Source organism: Lissotriton helveticus, chromosome 1_1, assembly GCF_964261635.1.
Source record: "Lissotriton helveticus chromosome 1_1, aLisHel1.1, whole genome shotgun sequence".
NCBI lineage: Eukaryota > Metazoa > Chordata > Amphibia > Caudata > Salamandridae > Lissotriton > Lissotriton helveticus.
Genome location: NC_136057.1, coordinates 1,122,786,779 through 1,122,811,978, shown reverse-complemented (window position 1 = coordinate 1,122,811,978; position 25,200 = coordinate 1,122,786,779). Strand labels below are relative to the sequence as shown.

General features: G+C 43.9%; 1 long non-coding RNA gene across 1 annotated transcript in view; it reads left to right on the top strand.

The window, feature by feature from the left end:
- LOC144772279 (uncharacterized) overlaps nt 1-25,200 on the top strand; it is a 546,095-nt gene that overhangs the window by 306,621 nt on the left and 214,274 nt on the right. Inside the window, exon 2 of the long non-coding RNA XR_013599704.1 lies at nt 5,958-6,099. This is a non-coding gene — a long non-coding RNA (uncharacterized LOC144772279). The remainder of the gene's footprint in view (nt 1-5,957; nt 6,100-25,200) is intronic.

Sequence of the window (25,200 nt, the reverse complement as noted above, 5' to 3'; positions counted from 1 at the left end):
TACCCGTTCACAGCAATAAACCACCCATCACCAACTGAACAAGCATTGCATAACTGAAGAGATCTGCCTCCTACTGCTTACAAATGAAAGACTCTAATTTAGTTCACCACTGCGAGTCTCAGCTAGTTTAATTCTGAGATTGCTTCTTGAGATCTCACAATACCAATTATGTATGGGATAACAGAAACAAACTCCATCCCAGCAGATTTTCCCACTCCTCTTTCTCCAACCTGTACTTGCCCAGGACAATAAAATGTAAACTAAAAAGCTCACAATGGACAAACCAGTGCACGGTAAGCAGCTCAGTGGACTATGATCATAAGAAATAACATAGGGACCTGCAGAGCAGTTCAAAGCTGCTGGCTTTCTGAAAACTATAAACTGCGTACCTGTCTCTCACACTTTTTCATTCATTATATTGCTAATACGTACATCTCATAACCCAATACCCGCACCTTTGTAGTCCTCATGCACAACATGGAAACGCTTCCCACATTGGATCAAAACAAAGCTCCACTCAAACCACACCCTGCATGGTGTAGCATACTACCAATGTAGGCAAGTTCTTCAGCACACCACATAGTGGGTTCTACGCACTGATCAAAGACTAGTTTCATGTAGCCAGTGAACCTTACACATGAAGTGTTTGGAAATTCACATGGAAACTTAACTCCAAGTCCATACATTGCAATTATTAAAATATGCAGACTCCAGCATATAAAACACGTATGGGTTATAATGTGCAATAGCCTGTTGTACACAATTAACAGTATATCATTAAATTTCACTGTCTGCCGCCAGAAATCGCATCCGCTTCTATATAAGTCAATGGGGAAGATATCTTCACCCAATTACTTTTTTTTCCCAACATCTCCCACATTCCTGTTCAAAAATGTTAGCAAGTATGCGAACTGCAGATCTATTCTGAATTTTTTTTACAGTTCTTTTATAGGTTTTTAAATTTTATTATGTGTTCTGAGAAAAAATTACATTATTGTCTTTCCTTTCGCTTTCCCTGTATGATTGCCATATAGTTCACTTTACAAAATCGTTTCACATTGCAGTCAGAGATAGTAAACATGAATTTCCAAGTTGAAAGAATAAACAACTATTTGCCAGAAGATATTGCCTGAAAATAAATGTTACTAGACAAAAACAGAATTAAAAGTATTTTGATGGTATTCACTTTCTGAACTCTAGCTTGTTACTTTAGGGGTGTGGTGCTGCAGTGCCCCAGCACCCCTACTTCCAGCAACCCTACTTCCAGCACCTATAATTTGGATGTATGACGTTTCAACCAGTGGCGGCTGGTCCATAGGGGCAGCTGGGCAGCGCCCCACTAAGCAACACAGAGAAACTGCTCACTGAATCGGGCAAGAATGCAAACAGACTATCGTCTGTTTACATTTCCGACCTGTGCTGGCAGCAGCTTCACAAGTGAAAGTGCGCATAAGTCAGACGCACAGCGCACGCAGGTGAGAGCAGCAGGAGTCCAGAAATGGACTCCGACTGCGCATCTGCGAGAAGGGCGCTTTCGTTTTTCAGCTCCCCACTCCATAGACATTACATTAGGTATGCTGCGCATGCCTAGTGTAGTGGTGGAGTCTGAGGATAGGATCCTGCTCGGGCGGTGACGTGGGGTCGCCCTATGCCCTGTCCCATGCCAGGATACAGCCGAGTAGCCGCCCCCATTCTTCTGATTTGCCAGTCCACTTCAAAGAAAAGAGCGGGGAGAAGTTAATTCCACTGACATCTTGTGGGTGATGATACACGGGACCGGAGCGGGAGATGCCTGGTAAGTTTATTTATTTGTTTTTATGTAATCATTAAATTCAACGCATTCCCTATCCCCCCACACCCCCCTCCAACACCCCCCTCCCCCCCACCTTCCCCAACCGCCTAGGTCATCCAGTTAGACGTCACTTTGAAATCTGGTACTTGTAGTTTAAGTTTTGTAGCAAGACCTCCCTCCTGCACCACAGAGCAGCTGAACGCCCGGCACTGCCTTCCAAGAAACCCTCGAATGTGGCAGCAGCACGTCGGCTCTGAGTCTGAAGGAGGGAAGATAGTAAGGGATGCCGAGGTGAGGGCGTGTGGCAGGAGCAAGAGAGAGAGTGTGAGAGCAAAGAGAGAGAGTGTGTGTACGAGCAACACGGCCAATCATTATGCAATCATTATGCACAATGCTCCAGCTGACACCAGGCATTCTCTCTTATTATCTCCTGGTCTGCGAAACTGAAGCTATCCGTCCTCGTACTTTGTGCTTGAAATGTAAAGAATAGGTAAGGAGTTCCAGCCTCACTGGAATATACCATTGTTGAACGGACTGCCCAGCGAAACATAGCCTAATCTAAACCGGCGGCAACGCAGATCTCTACTGGCTACATTAGACAGGGAGGGTGTGGGGGCTAATGGAAAGAGCAGAGTTGTGGACTAGAGAGCGCAAAATAATCAAAGCATTTCAAATTATTAAAAATAAAGTACTTTAAAGAAACGCTGTGCCTTATAGTCCATAAACATGGCGTATTATCATACCATTGTCTAACCAGTTTATCAATCGTACTAATGCCTCATTTTACAGTGATAGAGGCATTTCATGTGCTGTAAATTGGCAAAGCTTCAAATCGCTCCTAATTGATGTTAACATTATTTCAGCAGGATACTCGTGTTAGCCTTTTTAGTGTCCAAAAGTTGCAAGTATGCTACGCCAAGTTTCGGAGAAAAACCCTAGGGGTGAACATATTTCACTGGTGCATGTGCGCCAATCCACGAATACGGTCTCAGACAGACTGCAGATTTCAACAGCAGCATGAAAAATACATTCTTGCGATAAGTTGGAAGAGGAGGAGGGAGATAGACTGAGGAGGGCAGAGGCTTGAGGGTGGAGAGGGGAGAGACTGAGAGGGTGCGGGGCCTCGGAGGAGGAAGAGAGAGAGAGGCTGAGACTTGAAGATGGAGAGAGAGAGAGACTGGAGGGAGAGTGGAGCAGGCGCGGTGCGTCCATTGGGGCGAATAAATGAATGATGGATGGATACAGGATGGGTGGATGGATGGATGGATGGGTGGGTGGATGGATGGGTGGATGCATGAATGAATGATGGATGCAGGATGGATGGGTGGATGCATGAATGAATGATGTATGGATGGTGGGTGGGTGGATGGGTGGATGGATGGGTGGATGCATGAATGAATGATGGATGCAGGATGGATGCATGAATGAATGATGGATGCAGGATGGGTGGATGGATGGGTGGATGCATGAATGAATGATGGATGCAGGATGGGTGGATGGATGGGTGGATGCATGAATGAATGATGGATGCAGGATGGATGGGTGGATGGGTGGATGCATGAATGAATGATGTATGGATGCAGGATGGATGGATGGGTGGATGGGTGGATGGGTGCATGAATGAATGATGGATGCAGGATGGATGCAGGGTGGATGGATGGATGCATGAATGAATGATGGATGCAGGATGGGTGGGTGGGTGGATGGATGGGTGGATGCATGAATGAATGATGTATGGATGCAGGGTGGGTGGGTGGATGGATGGGTGGATGCATGAATGATGTATGGATGGATGCAAGGTGGTTTGGGCTCGCTCGCTGCGCTCGCTCGCTGTGGTGCAATATGCAAATTAGTTTACGCCCCACCACTTTCAAATGTCACCAGCCGGCATGCTTTTACAACGCATGCCTTTACGACGCAAGTTTTACAACGCAAGTCGTTACAACGACTTGCGTTGGGGGGCGCTGGTTAGTGAATAGTTTAATTTACTATTCCAACTCCAGTCCCCGTGGATAGTAGGGAAGGTGTTGGATAGTAAATTAAAACTATTCCCTATCCTAGAGCGCCCTCCAGCGCAAGTCGTTGTAAAAGTTGCGTTGTAATGGTTGCGTCGTAAAGGTACATCGTTGTAAAAGTTGCGCTGAAAAGGATGTTCCCCCTATAATTTGCTTACTGGGATTGACTATTCCTGATTACTGAGTCTGGAGCGGCATGTTCCGATGCTCTCAGGCTTTTTCCCTGGTCACACCCTTTCTGTGGTATTTTTACCTGCCAAAACCTCTGTTTCAGGAAAGAGCGCTTCAAGTCTGGGACTCACCAACTCATTCAGGCCAGCTATCTCCCAGGTAGGAAGAGAGATACAGAGCAGGGTAATTTTTCTTTTTATCTGTTTTCCTCTCCCTTCAACACAGGCCTCATGTAGGTCACCGGGCATGTTTTATTCAATTTCATAATCCCTGGAGGTTTGTAATTCAAAATATTTAAGCAAGGAGGGCGTGGCTTGATGGCTGGACATACGACGATGTTCTGCTGAAGCTCCTGGGGACAGCGTAGATAGCAGGGATGCGGTGGCGGCTTCCATGGTTGACAATGCCTCTCAAGCAATTTCGTCGTAGGTGATGTGTACTGGCTACTTTAGGAGGTGTTTATGACTCTAGGGAGGCACTAATTTCACATATTCAGCGAGACGCTTGTCTCCCTCAGATGCAGCTGTCATTTTATGCCCGACGCAATGCATTTTACGGCCGCACACTTACTTGTCCCCTGCTATGCGTCTCCATTCATTCAAGCAGGAAACAGATCTTCTGCCTGTCGGTTGAGAGAAGTGGCTGTTTTTCTCATGAAGGGTTAATTGTAAACACTGGAAATTCCTGACAGGATGTGAAGTTCTGTACATTGCCTCTTTGGCCTTATCACTTTTCTTTTCATTTGTAGGCTCCTATTATCTGTCTTTGAAATCCCACAGTGTGTAGTATATTGTTACGTTGCCTTCCTTTTGCATAGCTTCAGAGATTTCTAGTTTATGCGCTGAGTGAAGATCTTTAAACAACCCTCCAGACATTCTACAAGTACATTTCTCAAAAATTCTTCTATATAAAAAGAGAATTCTACGTCGCGTGGAAGCTCCAACCCCTCTCCTTCCTCAGCCGCTCATTCCAATTCTGCTTAACCATAAAAAGGCTTAAAAAGGACTTATCTTCTTCCACAAAATCTATGCCTACCACTTCAATGAACCTTCTGCTGGAGGAAATTAGAGCCTTGCGCCTGTTCCTGGAGGAAACTAATGCTAGGCTGCAGAATCTTGGTGACAGGTGGTCGTCCATGCAAGAGTGGATCTCTATAGTGGAAAAACAAAATTGAAAGTTTAAACAAAACTTCCCTCAAATTGAATGTTCTACAAATGCAGATAGTTTCTTTACCGAAGCAGGTTGAAAACCTTGAAAACCATGATAGGAGAAACAACCTACGTATTTATGGCCTTCCTCAAGGTTCAGAGGGATGAACCCTATCTCATTCTTCAAAACTTTTTTACCTTAGGTATTGAAATTACCAGCATATCCACTTATTAACATTTAGAGCACTCACAGGTTGGGTCACCCTCCTTCCATTCCTACTACTTTCATAAAGCAAAGAGGAGTTATCCTATATTTTCTAGAATATACAGAACAGTATCTCTGCTGCCAAACAGCTGAAGCATGTCTCCTGGTCAGGTCATGAGATTTTCTTTTCACAGGATTATGCTGAGAGCACGCAGACCATCGAAGAGACTTTTTAAATATGCCACCCACTCTTTGCTCTATGGGAGCTAGTTTCAGGCTCTTTCATCACTGTCCCTTTATGGTCACATACAATAATAAAACGATGACCTATGCGGACCCATCTCATCTTTAAACTTTCCTTGCAGCGTGTAAAACGGAGAGCATAAACACTACCACATTCCCCCTTTCGTGATAATGATCTCTTCATATTTATTTCTGTTCTTCTTCACATCTTAACAGAATAGAATTTATGGGATTGTTAAGCCACTGTTATCACTTCTTTCTACCATATCTTATGATATAGCTCTGCTAAAAGTATTTTATGCTATTTCTAAAAAATGCAGAAATATTGAAAGCTATTGCATTTTATGTATAATGATTAACCTTCACATTTTCTCTTATTACAGAAGTTGCTCCCTCCTATGTGTGCGTCCCCATCTTCCATTTCATGTTGTGTCAACCTCTTTGCACCCTGTTTACCCCTTGGAGTCTGGCCATAATGTCTTCTCTGCAGTGTCACCCCCACCACCCTCATCAAAGTATTTGTAGGTATGTTTACCGTTTTGTTATTTTTATCGTCCTCTGCTTGCACTATCTCTTTCATTGTTCTATATTTGCCTTCCCTCTTTTCTTTTCTTTAGACATATCTTCTCCCTCCTTTTTTCTTTTTATCATTCTGGATTTGTGTAGGTATTATTTCCACTTCATTATATTTTTCCATTAATACTTGTCAGGTTCTCCTTTATCTATTTAAATACTATGTCTGATTGTACTTTCCATTTTGCTTTTCTTCAATGGTTTTGACCATGGTATCAAGGAATGTAAGAGGTTTAAATTCCCCAGTCAAACATTGAAGAGCTTTATCTCATCTGGTAAACCTTAACACTCACATTGCTTTCTTACAGGAATCTCATCTTACACATATTGAGTCTGTGAAATTGCGTAAAGGGTGGGTGAGCAAAGTGCTCTTTTCACCAGGTATTGGGAAAAACCATGGGTCATAATTTTGTGTCATACGTCCTTACACATTCAAAAGGTGCCTCAATGGTTATTGTTGAAACTGTATATTGATAAGATTCCGATTGTGCTCTTCAATGAACACAGCCCTAATGCTCCGGAATGGAAGTTTTGGTCCACTATCTCCAAGAAATTGCTACAATATCCTGATGATCATTTTGTTCTAGCAGGCAATTTCAACCACTTTGTCAACCCCTTCCTTGATTGGCACTCTGTAGCAAGCTGGCTCTCTATATTGTGTACTAAAAAGAAGCACACTTTGTAGAGAGTTACATTGGTTTACAGAAGCTAAGGTAGATCATACTAATGCTCTCTTTAGTGGTAGTGTGGGCGAGCAGTTAGGCTTATCAGAGGGTAGTGCGTAGCATTTCATGTACTCACTGAGTCAAAAAATGAGACACACATTCAAAGAATAAATCTAAAGATCAGATTAGAAAAATAACACTTCTTTTTATGTATATTTCAAAACCAAGAACTTAATTCAAAGGTAAGTACTGTTTTTAATAGCAATCTTTACAGGTAAGTACAATGTCCAAACCTGTGCGCTTTTATGCACAGTGCAATCCTGTGGGGGGGAAAGTCAAAGATGCATTAGGTAGGTTCAGTCTGTTTTGGGGTTCACATTTGGGATTCGGAGATGTGGTGGTGCAAAGTAATACCAGCAGTTTCTTTGGGAATCAGTCAGATTCTAATGGGAACAGGCTGTTGATGAGGTTGGTAGTTGGTGAGCTATGGTGAAGGGGGGACACATCGCTAGGCTGCACAGGGGCACTTGGGGCCAAGTTCTAGAGCTCCCAAACGGGGGTTTTGGTCACAAGGGATCTTAGAGCACGGGGGCACACCTGGTAAATCGGGACCCAGGCCGGAAGGCTTGGTGTTTGGTGGGCTTGGTGGTTTGGTGGGTTTGGTGGGCTGGCCTGGATGCCGAAAGATTACTTCTCGTGGTCAGGGACAAACAGCTGTCAGGGAAAAATCAAGGCCGCAGGGCCACTCTTGAAGTAGGTCTCAGTAATGTTAATATCCCTCGATGGCTGTTTAGTCGTGGTGCAGTAAGAACACGGACTGAACTCTCACTGTTGGTGTTTGGTGCAGGGCATCCGATACCCCAGGGGTTGGTGCTGCATGACACTGGTTGGTTCGGGTGTCTTTGCACTCAGTCCAAAACAAGATGGAGGAATTTGAAAAGTGAGGTCTACATCAGATGGCCCACCGTAGGAGTGGTGCTGGCAGAATGTTGGCACACCTCTTAATCTTACACATTTTCCCACCTGTCTTGGCACCGAAAAGATGGGTCAGGACAGGTGGTGGTCATCTCCACTATCTGGAGAAGCATGGGTTACACAACAAAGGCAGCAGGGACTAGGAAGCTTCCTGCTCTGGAATGCACATTCTGCATCGAGGAGGTGTGAGCACCTTTGCCCAGAACAGGCTTTGTTTCTGGCCTTCAAGAGTGAATGCTCTCACCTCAGGATGTCAGTAACCTGTCTATGGTGGCTGGCTGGTTGAGACCGGTGAGTCAACACACTAGTAATCTGTAGGTTTTCAGGGGGCACCTCTGAGGTGCCTCTGGGTGCATTTATTAATAATTCCAGAACTGGCATCAGTGTGGGTTTATTAAGATGAGGTGTTTGATACTAAATATCTTGGGGTACAGTGAAGCCATCATGTAGATGAGAAACCTGTAATGATGAGAGAGGAGTTGGCCTAACGGCTAGGGCGCTCGACCTCGGACCTGGAGAAACTGGGTTCGAGTCTTGGTAACGACGCCAAAAACCTCCTGTGATTCTGGGCAAATCACTTAATCTCCCCGTGCCTGAAAAAAAAATGAAACTTAACTCATGTAACGTAACTGGAATATGTGTAAAGCGCTCTGATACCTGATTCGGTTCGGGTCTAGTTCGCGTTATATAAAACTCTGCAAAAAACAAAACAAAAAAAAAACCTGCTCAAGTACTCTGTATGGCTTCCCTGTGCAATGGTGTCATCTAAGGGCAACCTTAGATGCCACAGGGACTCATGCAGATATTCCCATACATGTGTATAGTGCACACTGCTTTAGGGCTGTTAGGCCTGCTGTAGAAGTGACTTACCTATACTACATGCAGTGCTAGGTAGACCTGGCACACGGAGATGTGTCACAAAGCAAATGATAGGATGCACTCCTCCTTGTACTCACATTTGTGGGAGCTCATGGCAAAGTTGAGGCATGCAGACTGGTCCCGTATTCTGCCCCAATGGAACAGATGTGCAATTCACTCAATGTGTGGCACGTCATTCTGAACAATAGTCTTCTCATTTGCAATAATTACGTTTTCATTAAGTACTGCATGTTTAACAGTCTGGACGTAGTTTGTGGGGTTTTGCTACGCGGAACTCCGCGAAGTTCCGCGAGTGGCGGAGTGCAGTGCGAACTGCAGTTTGTGCTGGTATTTCTGCCGCTCGTGAACTTACTGTCCGCGAACTTACCGGGCAGAAAAACGGTGGGCGATCTTCCCGTCCGCCGCGGTACCCCCACCATCATAATATGGCGGGGGAGAAATGGGAGGCGGGCAGGAGAAAATGTTGGGCGGATCACAACCCCCATGCGGGGGTTGGCGATCCACCCGACATTATAATAGACCTCGTAATGTCTTTCACGTCAATCTAGCAGCAAATACTGTTGAGATTCTGTCATTTATTCCAAAACCCATTCATCACTCTCTGCTTTTTCATCTGAAGTTGCCTTTTATGCCTCTCTTTCTGGACATAAATTGAACCATGATAAATATGAAATTCTACCCTTGAACAAATTCACTTCCAAGCATGGCTTCTGCTCATCCAATTTTCCATGGCAATCTAAACAGCTTTAAAATCTGATTCTCCAATTGTCCCAATCACTCACCCCTTCTATTTCTATAAACATAGAAACTTATCTTCATAAAATTACATCCTTAACCACGAGATGGCATCTCCTACACCTATCCTGGTGGGATTGATTGGATGATGTCGGTCCCTATTATTCATTTTAGCTTATCTATCTATACTTGGCTATTCCTCCTAAAGTGTATTAAACATTTAATTCAACCTTATCTGTTTTTCTGTGGATTAACAAGAAGCCCCACATGTCTTTACTTAAACTAAAATGCCAATTCGAGGGAGGAGTGAATTTCCGAATTTTCCTAATTATCTTAAAGCATTTTCATTAAAGCAATCTGTGCTCTGGATTACGTCCTCATTACCTTACACTTCATTATGGGTAGATGTGGAACGTGCATTTTTGTACCACTTTTCATTTCACAAATATTTAACTATTATGCAAAAACCTCAACAATTTTCTACTCCTATCTTTAGAAACACTTGCTAAATATTAGCTTATGTTAGTTCTTATCATCCTAAATATGTAAGCTCTTTCATGGATTCTACCATCTGGCGCAATCACTTTATACAATCGAAAAAGTAAACCTATTTATTGGCATACCTGGAGAACCAGAGGACTAAAATGGGTAAACCGATTGTTTTATCACGACTTCCTTATATGTTTCTCAGAAGCTCAGGCATTTTTTTTATCTTCCAACCACTTTCTGAAACAGATGTATGACTTTAATGAACTCCGTTTTTCATACTTATTCACACTTTAAATCAATTTCTTCCTCAATTCCAAAATGCTCCAATGTTCTTGGAGATCTTTCACACACACATCCAAAGGCCTCTACTATTTACTCCCACTTACAGTGCATTTCTAATAACAGGCCCAAATCTAACATGGAGTAAGCATAGGAAACAGAATTTTCTACTACTTTTCTCACACACTCTTGTAAACAAATTTTGATCAAGATTTGGACATCCTCCTGAGTAGCAAACATGACTCAACACTTTTTTCATATATAATAGACTCTTTCTGACCCCCACTTTCCTATGTAGGATTAACAAAGAAACACCAGACACTTGTTGGACTTGTTCTCCCTTGAAAGCTGATTTGGAACACTTATTATTCAAATGCCCTTCTGTTTCCACTTTTTGGAAACAAGCCTGGAGTCAAATTAACTCCATATTCCATTCCATTCCATCATACTTTATTCTATTATTAACATGTTTTTAGGCTGTGTGTCTGAAGCATGGGCAAATGTTCCATTCAACTTGAAAATATCAGACTCGTTATTAGCAATTGTTTTTCATCAAATAACTCGACATTGGCAAGACACTACACAACTATCATCTAAAGCATGGGGTTATGCGGTATGCCACAGTCATTGATTAGACATTGCCAATGTGTATCCTATATCCCTAGTTTTTTCTGGATCATTCTTCAAAATTGTTTTTTGCACCTTAAGCCAGCGCTCAAGAAGTTTTACAACCACTTGGAATTCCTACTTTGGATTTTATAGTTATCCATTCTGTATTGCTTATAATGTATTTAATTATTTATGCTCTGTTTATACTCACACACTTATGTACTTATTCCTTTTCCTCTTCTCTCCACCCAATTTCCTTTACATTATTTAATTGCTTCTTGTTATTCTAACATACTACTCGTTGTCCATTTTTTAGTTTGTATTACACTGTTTTTAATAAACGTATTCTTTAAAACTTAAAAAAAATATTTAAACAAAATATCTTTATTGAAAACAGGCACACACACTTTTAAAACAGTTGAGGGCAAAGTTTTTTATACTGTCTTTTTTTCTGAAATGAATGAACTTCTTCCTGTGAAAAAAAATTCTATTTACGGGTATTCTTTTCATTAATTTTGTCAAAACCCATTTCTGAAAATCACAGGGAAAGCAGGAGCTACTAGGCCCACGTCTGGGTGTACCCTGCCAACATAGGTCAAACAAAGCAAGCACAAGGAGATGATGGACGGAGCTCTGAAACATTTCAGCAGGGTATGATGCCCAGATGTGGGTCCCTTGCTCACTTTGCCACTGGATTCAAGCTAGCCTGGCTGATGAGAGGTGCTAGCCTGAAACCGGTCACAGGATGCTTGTTTCCAGTTCAGGGAAGACCTGGCTTGGTAGTTCGGGCTGGACTGTTCCCATGAGGCACAGGGTCAAGACTGATTTGCATATAGCTGGGTATGTACTGAGGTGGTGAAGTGAGCTAAAGAACTATGATGGAGTCAACCCAGAGCTGTGACTGGGGATGAGTGTCTGAAAATGTCAGCGCTCTGTCTCTCATCTCCTTGTGTTTGCTTAGTAAATAACTGTCACATCACCACCATATTTTCCCAGACAGTCAGCATAGAGAATTGTGTAAATAGAAGACATTGCTTGCGTGTTATATGAAGCTGAGGACTTCTTTACCCAGGGTTTGATGAAAAAGAAATCCAGATTGCAAATCCTCAATGTAGTAGGTTAATTCCAATTTGTGGTTTGGCATTAATACAACATTAGGAAGAAAGGAGTGATAAATAGTAGCACAAGTATAAGCCTGAGTATCGAGATCCACTAGCTTGCGCCATGTCAACTTGTTCCTTATTTTCCATTGTAGAGCAAGAGGGCTTATCATTGACTTGAAGATGCAACATATAGCTGCTCTCTAGAATAGTAAATATGAGGAGCAGGTTCTTTAGTATTAGAGGCAGAGTTTCTCACTCAGGAAACATCAGGGACACTCGCAGGTACAGGCAGACTTGCCACCGCCATGGTGTCAGTACACCCACTTTACGCGGTGCGGCTGCACACATAGCGCCCTCAAGCATAAGGACAACAGTTGTGGATGAAGGTGGTCATTGCTCCAAGCAACATATAGCTTTCTCTAATAAAAGAAAACAAAAGACATGGGCAAAAACACATTCAACTGAATTCCTGCCAGTCCTCGTGTGAAACAGGAAAGGGGGTGGTGATGAACAGAGTGCCTGAATTAAGCAGACCACTCTTACCCAGTCCAAAGATCAGGGCTTGATCCATCACCGTTTTTTAGCTCACTGCACCATCCCAGCTCAGAACTTGGCTATATGCAAATTAGTCTGTTCCTGTCCCAGTGCATGATGGGAACAGGGCAAACCAAACTACCAAGCCAATTCTTATACTGGGAAGGAAACAAGCTACCGGGGACCGGTTTCTGGCATTTCAGCCTCGTCGGCCCGGCTTGCTTGAATCCTGATAGTGCAATGAGCAAGGGACTCACATCTGAGTATACCCTTCCACGCTTATGGTGGAAAAAATGATTCAGAAAAGGGGGTGGTGATGAACAGAGTGCCTGAATTAAGCAGACCGCTCTTACCCAGTCCAAAGATCAGGGCTTGATCCATCACCGTTTTTTAGCTCACTGCACCATCCCAGCTCAGAACTTGGCTATATGCAAATTAGTCTGTTCCTGTCCCAGTGCATGATGGGAACAGGGCAAACCAAACTACCAAGCCAATTCTTATACTGGGAAGGAAACAAGCTACCGGGGACCGGTTTCTGGCATTTCAGCCTCGTCGGCCCGGCTTGCTTGAATCCTGATAGTGCAATGAGCAAGGGACTCACATCTGAGTATACCCTTCCACGCTTATGGTGGACAAAATGATTCAGAAAAGGGGGTGGTGATGAACAGAGTGCCTGAATTAAGCAGACCGCTCTTACCCAGTCCAAAGATCAGGGCTTGATCCATCACCGTTTTTTAGCTCACTGCACCATCCCAGCTCAGAACTTGGCTATATGCAAATTAGTCTGTTCCTGTCCCAGTGCATGATGGGAACAGGGCAAACCAAACTACCAAGCCAATTCTTATACTGGGAAGGAAACAAGCTACCGGGGACCGATTTCTGGCATTTCAGCCTCGTCGGCCCGGCTTGCTTGAATCCTGATAGTGCAATGAGCAAGGGACTCACATCTGAGTATACCCTTCCACGCTTATGGTGGACAAGATGATTCAGAAAAGGGGGTGGTGATGAACAGAGTGCCTGAATTAAGCAGACCACTCTTACCCAGTCCAAAGATCAGGGCTTGATCCATCACCGTTTTTTAGCTCACTGCACCATCCCAGCTCAGAACTTGGCTATATGCAAATTAGTCTGTTCCTGTCCCAGTGCATGATGGGAACAGGGCAAACCAAACTACCAAGCCAATTCTTATACTGGGAAGGAAACAAGCTACCGGGGACCGGTTTCTGGCATTTCAGCTTCGTCGGCCCGGCTTGCTTGAATCCTGATAGTGCAATGAGCAAGGGACTCACATCTGAGTATACCCTTCCACGCTTATGGTGGACAAAATGATTCAGAAAAGGGGGTGGTGATGAACAGAGTGCCTGAATTAAGCAGACCACTCTTACCCAGTCCAAAGATCAGGGCTTGATCCATCACCGTTTTTTAGCTCACTGCACCATCCCAGCTCAGAACTTGGCTATATGCAAATTAGTCTGTTCCTGTCCCAGTGCATGATGGGAACAGGGCAAACCAAACTACCAAGCCAATTCTTATACTGGGAAGGAAACAAGCTACCGGGGACCGGTTTCTGGCATTTCAGCCTCGTCGGCCCGGCTTGCTTGAATCCTGATAGTGCAATGAGCAAGGGACTCACATCTGAGTATACCCTTCCACGCTTATGGTGGACAAAATGATTCAGAAAAGGGGGTGGTGATGAACAGAGTGCCTGAATTAAGCAGACCGCTCTTACCCAGTCCAAAGATCAGGGCTTGATCCATCACCGTTTTTTAGCTCACTGCACCATCCCAGCTCAGAACTTGGCTATATGCAAATTAGTCTGTTCCTGTCCCAGTGCATGATGGGAACAGGGCAAACCAAACTACCAAGCCAATTCTTATACTGGGAAGGAAACAAGCTACCGGGGACCGGTTTCTGGCATGCCAGAAACCGGTCCCCGGTAGCTTGTTTCCTTCCCAGCATAAGAATTGGCTTGGTAGTTTGGTCTGCCCTGTTCCCATCATGCACTGGGACAGGAACAGACTAATTTGCATATAGCCAAGTTCTGAGCTGGGATGGTGCAGTGAGCTAAAAAACGGTGATGGATCAAGCCCTGATCTTTGGACTGGGCAAGAGTGGTCTGCTTAATTCAGGCACTCTGTTCATCACCACCCCCTTTTCTGAATCATCTTGTCCACCATAAGCATAGAAGGGTATACTCAGATGTGAGTCCCTTGCTCATTGCACTATCAGGATTCAAGCAAGCCGGGCCGACGAGGCTGAAATGCCAGAAACCGGTCCCCGGTAGCTTGTTTCCTTCCCAGTATAAGAATTGGCTTGGTAGTTTGGTTTGCCCTGTTCCCATCATGCACTGGGCCAGGGACAGACTAATTTGCATATAGCCAGGTTCTGAGCTGGGATGGGGCAGTAAGCTAAATAACGGTGATGGATCAAGCCCTGATCTTTGGACTGGGTAAGAGTGGTCTGCTTAATTCAGACACTCTGTTCATCACCACCCCCTTTTCTGAATCGTTTTTGGCCACTATAGGTGTGGCAGGGTATACTCAGACATGAGTCCCTTGCTCACTGCTCCATCAGGATTCAAGCAAGCCGGGCCGACGAGGCTGAAATGCCAGAAACCGGTCCCCGGTAGCTTGTCTCCTTTCTGGTGAAGAATTGGCTTGGTAGTTTGGTCTGCCCTGTTCCCATGATGCACTGGGCCAGGGACAGACTAATTTGCATATAGCCAGGTTCTGAGCTGGGATGGGGCAGTGAGCTAAATAACGATGATGGATCAAGCCCTGATCTTTGGACTGGGTAAGAGTGGTCTGCTTAATTCAGACACTCTGTTCATCACCACCCCCTTTTCTGAATCGTTTTTGGCCACTATAGGTGTGGCAGGGTATACTCAGACATGAGTCCCTTGCTCACTGCTCCATCAGGATTCAAGCAAGCCGGGCCGACGAGGCTGAAATGCCAGAAACCGGTCCCCGGTAGCTTGTCTCCTTTCTGGTGAAGAATTGGCTTGGTAGTTTGGTCTGCCCTGTTCCCATGATGCACTGGGCCAGGGTCAGACTAATTTGCATATAGCCAGGTTCTGAGCTGGGATGGGGCAGTGAGCTAAATAACGGTGATGGATCAAGCCCTGATCTTTGGACTGGGTAAGAGTGGTCTGCTTAATTCAGACACTCTGTTCATCACCACCCCCTTTTCTAAATCGTTTTTGGCCACTATAGGTGTGGCAGGGTATACTCAGACATGAGTCCCTTGCTCACTGCTCCATCAGGATTCAAGCAAGCCGGGCCGACGAGGCTGAAATGCCAGAAACCGGTCCCCGGTAGCTTGTCTCCTTTCTGGTGAAGAATTGGCTTGGTAGTTTGGTCTGTCCTGTTCCCATGATGCACTGGGCCAGGGACAGACTAATTTGCATATAGCCAGGTTTTGAGCTGGGATGGGGCAGTGAGCTAAATAACGGTGATGGATCAAGCCCTGATCTTTGGACTGGGTAAGAGTGGTCTGCTTAATTCAGACACTCTGTTCATCACCACCCCCTTTTCTGAATAGTCCTAGTGTGAAAGGCATGGTCTCCTGTGTAAGTACAAACTGGAAAGGAAAACGTAAAACATAGAAATGATGTGAAATACAAATCAATTAACAAAATGGGTAAACTAAATTAACAAAACACCATCTACATGAATTACAAGAACAGGGTAAAATAAATTATTCTGCGAGGGGGCCACATCCCTAACACAAAAGTAATTACAAAGTGGATAAAATATTAAGAAGCGCAAAGTGTTAGTAGTCACCAAGAAAATTTCTCAACGGTAATGCAGGTATTTAAGCATGCAGGGCCTTTAAGGAGCAAGCCGAAGAGAGGCGAGGGAAGAAGACGGTCATTGCTCAAAGCAATTGAAAGATTCACTCAATGAAACAGGATAACAAACTGTAGGCAAAAAAGGACTCAACCATAACCCAGCAACTCATAGTACGGAGGGCAGACGCCCTTGGCTCCACCGCCTACTTACTGAGAAAGAAAAACATGAGATGGACAAAATAAAATAAATTAAACTCCATACATACGATTTAAAGAAAACAGGAGAGCAAAATGGGTGAAAATATTATAATACATAATGATCCAACCAGCTTAAAGAAACTGTGCCATGAAGATTGTCTCCCTTGTATATTTGATACATGTTATGGGCATATTTTACAAAGTCCAGGTGGATTTATTTTCTTCCCATCATCGCTTGTCAGATCATTTTATAACTGGATGCATGCTCCAGAACTGCTTTAGGCAGAATATGCTCCTCTAGACACACAATAGAAAGTCAATAACAAGAGTCGATGTTCATAGCATGATTGAAGCTCCCAACCTCACTTCCTTTTTTTTTTGTCTGCACGAGACGGGCAAGACAAGCCATACGATCCTATCTAGTAAAGGCCACAGGAACATATTTGGTGATACATTGCTTTCATTCTTCATAGTTGCAGTGGTCATTAATTTGCAGAGGCTCTCATGGGTAAGTCACATCCACTATTTCACTATGGAGCCTTTGAAGTCTGGATTAAGATGGATGTACAAGTTAATATTAAAATGGCCAGTATATATATTTGAAGCTATTGTTGTCAGACAAAATACTTCTCAATTTCTTTGTAGCTAAAATTACCATTGATAAACACTAGATTGGAGGGGGAGTTTTGAAATATCTGGTCACTATTTCATTGGTACCGCCAATACAAGTTTACTGGAAAGATCAAAAAATTGGGCAAATATGACCGGACTTGGGCACAGTGGCACCGGCTCTCCACTGAAACAGCTGCGCCAAAGCTGTGCAAGGACCGTCTGCCTTATTACGAGTGAAACTCATGTAAGGAGGACAGCCCTTTGCCTTTCCCATGGCGGTGCCTGGAAAACAGGCCCCGCAATGGGAGCAGAAAAAAAGTTCCTTTGGGGGAATACAGACAGGAGGGCATATGTATGCACCCTGAATGTATCCCCATTTCAGGGGGGGCATGGGGGCCCTATATATAGCCCCCCTTTGTTCCCCTCTCCGCCAGCCATGAAATGGCTGCCGGTGGCAGAACAGGCAATATGCAGAGCAGGACTGCGTCAGTCCCACTCAGCATTTTACATTGCGGAGCAGCTCCACCACCACCAGGGAATCAACTGTTCCCTGGTGCAGCTGGTGGCACTCCACTGTAACAACTTTTGAAGTAGTAATGTGGCAGAAGGACTACCACTACCGCGATAATCAGCCCCATAGATTAGATTTGTGGAGTTATCCCCACAAATGATTTGATGCTGCACTCTGCAGATGTCATCCTGCCTACTCGATTTGCCACACTGAAATTAAAGAAAGTGCGATTTCTCTTTAACTCTGAGCTCTGACTCGCTCCATGAGTCAAAGCAGTTGTCAATGGCATTGATACACAGCTCTTGCTACTACTCTGCAAAAAGTGTTCTGCTGCTCCAAAATGACCACTGGGAGTAACTTAGTAGACAACTGGTCATCATACACCTTGACTAGTGAAACCTCATCTCCTTAAGAAACTAGTTCTACAGATTACAAAATCAGGTTGCCAAAATTAACCTGAACCTCTGCAAGGTTGAGCACATCAGACCAGCCTTTAAAGCCTTTCCTGCATGCTTCTATGATCCAATATCAATCACAAAAAATATTGTATTATAAAAATATAGCTGGAAAAATATGAGGGCAAAAGATATCGAAATTACATATTTGTAATGTAAAATCTTGTGGACCTAAATATGGGGTCGATTACGATGACGGACGGACCTGCGTCCGTCCGCCACCCCCGAGGTGGAGGAACCGTCCGCAAGGGCAGCGGCGTTTACTCCGTAGGAATTAGGATGTGACCGCCACCCTGGCGGTCACATCCCGTATATTTAACATTGCGGCGGGTGCTGCTTAAACCCCTTCCGTGCTCATGACGAGCTCAGCTCGTCATGAGGCACGGTGCTCGTTTGCTCATGAGGAGCTGAGCTCGTCATGAATGCACCCATTAACATTATGGCCCAGCACAGCAGGAGGAGATCCCTAGCAGCCAAGGTGTTAAGCAGCACCCGCCGCAATGTTAAAAATGCACTCTATGCATTTGCATGCACAAAGTGGCAGGCACTGCGCGGTGCCTGCCGCATTGTGCATGCAACTGCAGGGGGGTACCATAGGTACCCCCAATGTGCACCCCCAACACCCCCTTCAACCTGGGGGCCCGCAACGGGCCCCCAAAGCAGGAACCATATGCCTTTTCGGGGCGGCATTTCCGCCACGGAAAGGCATATCCTCCAGCACATCCTAATATGGCTGGCGGTGTCTGATAGACACCGCCACCATATTAGAGCTTTTCCGCCGCGGTCGCAAGGCGACCACGGCGGAAAAGCAGCAGACGGTCTTCCCCTCCGCCACTGTCCCCCCCCGCCATCGTAATATGGCGGGGGAAGAAAGGTGGCGGACGGGCAGGGATGGCGGACGGATCACCACTGCCTGCATTGTGGTGGCGATCCGTCCCCCATCCTAATTGACCCCTATATATTTAGTAGGTAGCCACTTTCTAGTTATAGTTAGGATTCCTAAATATTAAATTACTCCGATTTTTGCTTCATAATAACTTTATATCTCATTTGATGAATCTCCATGGAACTTTGCAGACCTATTACTTTTTCTACATTGGCTGATGATGCAAAGGGGTTTCAAAGGAAAAAGGGGGGCCCAAAATGTGTTTTTACATCAATAGGTTTTCCAAAGACTTTTTACAGGGATGTAGCGCCAAAAACATCCAAATGTATTTTAATTAAATTTGCAGAAATATACATTATTGTGTGGAGAGGATCCTTTTTAATATTTTATTAAATACATTCTGCCGTTTTGGACTTATAAGGTACTGCAACTTAGTTATTTCTCAGGCCGCAGTATGCAGATGTAATTGAGCAGTAAACAGTGGTACTTGCCCATGATAAGGGAGCATATAATTGGCTAAAGGCTGTCTTTATAAAAGTAAAAGGCAACCACGTTTTCTTTACCAAACTTTGGCTGTATTTTGGGTAGTGCCTTAGATCTAGGTAAGTAGTAGGTTTTCATTTTTTCCCCTACCTATTAAACACTTTATTAAAGTGGTAATAGATGATTAAAACTATTTTGATGTTTCTATAGATTTTTAAAAACTTTTATACAGTACTGCAGCACTACGTGGGAAGTATGGCAGCACTTAAAAAAGATTTCAAAAATAAATATGTAAACAATCTAAAAATACACTGTACTACATTACATTCCACAAATATAGTATACTACAGTGCATTTTCAAATTTTTGCATATTTAAAAATGGTTTTAAGTTTGCGCAATACCCCAGCACTACCTTTAATCTACTGATCGCCCAATGTTGCACTCCTTGCTACAGAGTGAGCCAGACCAGGATTTCCCATTCACTGGGAAAGGCAGGGAGACTAGCTGTCTCCCTGCCTTTCCCAGTGAATGGGAAATCCTGGTAGGCAGCGAGGAACCGAAGAGGGTGACAAACGCCGAGAGTTGCTTGGCTAAGAGGAAGGCGCCGTCTAGGGAACGGTGTGTGTGGATTCACTCCCTGCCTTTGGAGTCCTCAAAGAAAATCAGGTGAGCGAAGAGTGGGCTGGCAAGTCCGAGGGAGCACAGGTACGGACGCCAGCCAGTCACCCCACCGCTCCTGCTGATGATTGCCCGTCTGTCCACCCCAACTGCAGTAGTGAGAGGGCTTTCAGTGGCAAGCGCGGCCGCCTTTTAGCAGTGTGAGCCCCCGGCGGTACTGCGGAGGCCGCCTGAGTAGTTCAGGTGCAGCCTGCAGTCTCGCCATGAGTGCCCCGCTTGCCCCTCCTCTGCCCCTCCTCTGCTCCCCTCTGTGCACCTGCCCTATGCCACCTCACTATTTTATCACCTTATCAACTATCGATTGGATTTGCCATCACCCCAGCACTCAGCTCCGCCAATCTAGCCAACATCGGGACTGCAGTTGTCTTTGTGGCTGGAAGAAGCCTAGGCACAGGTCTTAAGTCGCCCTGCTGGCAAGCCAGCCAACCTTGAACCACCGAACTACCGAACCACCGTACCACCGAACCACCGAAACTTCAAAGCCCAGCCAACGGAATTCATCTGGCTTTCATAATCTACAGGCCCAAATGGTTCCCTCGGTTGGCTTTCAGGTCAGCTTCCTGCTTTCAGATCTTACCAGATATCAGCAGCCTTTCGACCATCCTAAATTGAAAAGAAAAAAACTGCACTGACTTTAGTCACTCTCAGCACTCAAGTGCTTATCAGCAGCAAGACGGCGGGTACTCCAATCAGCAGAAGCCCCCAAGAATAAGATCTGGGAGAGTGAGGAAAGTTTCAATGAAGGCCCTTAAAAAAGTATCAAGATGAAGGCTGCTCCTACATCCTCGGCCGCAGCTCCAATGGCCCCCAAGCAATCAACACCAATAGTAAAATTTAACTCGGTCCCAGACTCAGGAAACAAGCCCCAACTTTTGGAACTTTTGTCTCAAGTTCAACCCTTTCAAGGCCACTCTTTACTCCTTGTTGCACAGGGGCTGCAGCGGCTCAGGCAGATTTAGCCATGAAGAGCTGAAATTGGGCCCTCTAGTGCCCACAACACCCTTAACTTCCTCGACAAAAAAGATCTCATTGAGGGTCTATTTTAGGAACCTTCCTGAAGCAACAGCAGTCCCTAAGCATAGCCCCAGCACCCCCAATACACTCCTGGATCCTTCTTCAATCACTCCTGTCGCAGTCCCGCATCAAACGCTAGTTCAGCCAATTATCCACGCAGTTGCTGGTGGGTCTGGCTGCTTGTCGTCATCAGGTATCCCAGTAATGGTAGTATCTCCATCCAGAAAAATCTGCGGTGACAGCTGGGCACTCCTGGCCTCGATCAGCAATCTTTAGACTCATCGGCTGCTCATGCTCATGTTCTAGCTGCACCGGCCTCCCTCCAAACAACCACTTCAAATGAGGCCTTTTTGTCAACTTCCCAGTCTGCTCAGAACCTAAGCCAGTTTTTCCTGATAGCATTAAAGCCCCCACTCCCAATCCCAATGGCCGGTTCTACAGGGAGCACTAAAGTCCTGATGCCACAGGTTCTGCCCCTAGCAAGCACCCTTTTCAGAAACTTCAAAACGTTGCCTCCATCATGCCCAGTAAACATAGCTGACCAATGCCATCAGAAGGCCAATTCACCAGGGGGCCACCTTCTTAGATCTGTCTTTTTTCATCAATGAACCCAAAAAGGCACATCGTCCAGGAAAAACCGTCATCACTGGACTTAAATGATCTTTGGTCACAATTACTACAAACCCTACAAACTAAGGCAACAGTGCTGACTTATCACTCGGATAAAATGGACCTGCAGGTGGACCTTTTAAACACCCTGGCGGTGTACACAACCGGGATTGACCAAAAACTTGAGGGGCTTAACTTATTGTTAACACAAGCCCAATCTCAAGTCCAACTTGTTCAATCTGTATGCTGCTGCTCTCCTATTATTGATTCTTTATCCTCCCTACCTCACTTCCTCTTCTCAGCATTATCAGAAATCAAAAAGCTTCTGTCCCCAGGGCCACCCGACCCTTCACCCCAGGACGCACCACCATCCCATCATAAAACGTATCAGTTTTTAAAGTGGGAAAATAAAGATTGTGGAACAGTCAGAATATACAAACAGCAGAACTAAAAACACCACTACCAGCTACTTCCCAAAGGATATTTCAGAGACCTCGCGGGAATCCCCCACAACGCTTGTAGCCAACACCAGTCCGCCACCAGTAGCGCAAACTTTATTGCCTCAAAAAGTTTTTTACAATCGAGCGGTTCACCAACAGCAGTTCCACCTCAAGCCTCAAGGCCCTCATTGCAGCCACTCACTCAAGTCATGTCGGGATTCAATCAATTTCTTCCTGCAGAGCTGCAGCAACAGTCAAAGGACCAGCCGGGACTGCAAATCCCCAAAAGTTATTATCTGACATCATCGCAGCTTGTCCACTTTCAGCGGGGGTCAATGGATCAGCCCTGCAAAGTGTAGTTAAAGTGTCCGATGGTCAGTTCCCGTCAACCCTACCTAGTCATCAACAGCTGGTGGCAACATGTAGTATTCCCCCGTTTTATCACCAATCATTCATCGTCGAGAACTGACTTCCCCCCAGCCTATCACACATATAATCAAGATGGCACCAGAGGTAACCTCTAAGCTAAACAAGCCCCCAACAGTAGAGGAAGCGCACAACCAAGCAATTAACAGATCCGAGACCAAATTGCTGTTAACCCCAGAATATGTCTCCAGAGACCCTCATGATATTTTAAATCGTGGGAACATTCTTGGACTTTTCAAATCGTTCCCGGAACTAAGTATCTTGCTATCAAAAGATATAATCGCTATTGAATTTATATCTAGTGAAGGTACTCAAGCAGCAAGCAACTTAAATTACACTAACGTCACCTGCTATCTGGAAACTGGTTCAGTTAAAAGCCGACCAATTTAAAAACTGGAGCATAATGATAACAACACCCAGTGTCCTTCGCTATCCATCAATACTAGAAAACACACAGGTCCACGCTTCCAGCACAAGCCCGGCTCCTTTATCAGTACTAAAGTCTGAAAGAAGTTGCTCGCCAGCTGCTGCCCCAGAGCAAACAACAATTCAGCTAGTCACCCAAAGAGCTGATTGCTCATGGCTACTAGAAGCTTTATCCCGGAGTCGGAACAATTGAATCATCCCCAATTATGGCTTAACAATATATTCCTGGAATGTCAAGGGATTGGGATTGAAAAGTCAATCCGCAGCTACCCTTGGCTTTACAAAAGAACATTATACTTCTCCAGGAAACCTGGGTAGTATCCAGCATCCCCACTGAAGGCTATTTGGAATTCACGTCACCTGCCTCTAGACAGTGCAAGTTCTGCAGGCCGCGTGGTAGTCTTTCGATCTATGCCTCTACTAAACGTTCTCAATGCATCAAACAGCAAAAATTCGAAGTAGATTGGGTCGCCGGAATGTTGGTGGGAAGTCCAACCTCAGACACCCAGCTGCTCCTCCGCAACGTGCATATTTCTCCGCGCACCACTGAGAGAAAAATCTAAAATTGACAGATATCATCTGTAACCTACTAAGCGACCACAGCAGTATACCCAGTATCATCTCAGGAGATTTCAATACAAACCTGTTCTGTAAAGCTTCAGAGGACACCGGGATTGCTTCCCCAATGGTTCCTACTCACCTTGCCCCAGAATCAATTCCCGTAGGACACAGACTCTCAAAACTGGGTGAGTACGCAGTGCTCCAGCTTAGTAGAGCAGGGTACACTGTACTGAATGGGCGCTTTTTGACGGACACCCCTCCGACGGTCGTACTCATTTATTCCTGAGGTAACTAGCCAATATGTCGAAAACTAAATATAGAATGGACATAATATCGAATGGACACAATATAGTAGTTAAAAATATTGAATTGAAGGTAAGTTATATTGATTGTCAAAATATAGAAGTCAAAATATCTAAGTATATAATATAGGCATTAAAATATATCACATTTTTAATAATATCACATTTTTTTAAAGTGTTTTGTATGTTAGTATATGTGTTAAAACTGAATATTATTGTTGTAATATATGTTTAATTTATTTTAAGTAATGAATTTTATGTTATTTAATTTTTGCCTAGTTTAATTCTGTAGCGGGTTGTGAGTTTATAGGGGAATATGGTAGAAAGTAATTTAATTATATTAAATTAAATATTAATGTTTAGAAATTATTAATTATTTTTAATTTAATTTTGCTTTTTAGTTCTGTAGAGGGTTTATAGGAAATAGGGTGGAAAGTAATTTAATTGTCATTAAGTAATTTTTTTTAATTTATCGGTATTGATTTTTAATTTATTGCTAAATCATTTTTAATTGGTAATTCATTTTTATTAATTGGTAATGCATTTGTATTAATTGATTAATTGATAATTATGATAATTCTATTAATTTATTTTCCATAACAGATTGTGGGTTTATAGGGGAATAGGGTAGGAAGTAATTTAATTGTGATTTACTACACATTAAAAATACTTTTTGTTTATTGATAATTAATTTACTGTTAATTAATTATTAATTGGTATTAATTTTTATTATTAATTAGTTTTAGTTATTGAAAACTAATTAGATGTTCATTAATTATGAATAGGCAATTAATATTTAATACCTAATATTTATTTGTATTTCTAATTGATTATTTATTACATAATATTAAATTGGTAATTAATTTCAATTAATTTTTTATTGTTATTGATATTTAATTTATTTTTATTAATATATTAAATCATTATTTTCCCTACTGTTAAACTCACTGGAGTGGGGATAGTATTTTTTACCCCTACGCTATCCAACGCTTTCCCTACTGTTGCACTCTCTGGAGTGGGAATAGTAATTGTTACCCTCCCGCTATCCAACGCTTTCCCTACTGTTGCACTCACTGGAGTTGGAATAGTAATTGTTACCCCTACGCTATCCAACGCTTTCCCTACTGTTGCACTCACTGGAGTGGGAATAGTAATTGTTACCCCCACGCTATCCAACGCTTTCCATACTGTTGCACTTTCTGGAGAGGGAATAGTAATTTTTACCCCTAAGCTATCCAACGCTTTCCCTACTGTTGCACTCTCTGGAGTGGGAATAGTAATTTTTAGCCTCACGCTATCCAACGCTTTCCCTACTGTTGCACTCACTGGAGTGGGAATAGTCATTTTTACCCCTACGCTATCCAACTTTTTCCCTACTGTTGCACTCACTGGA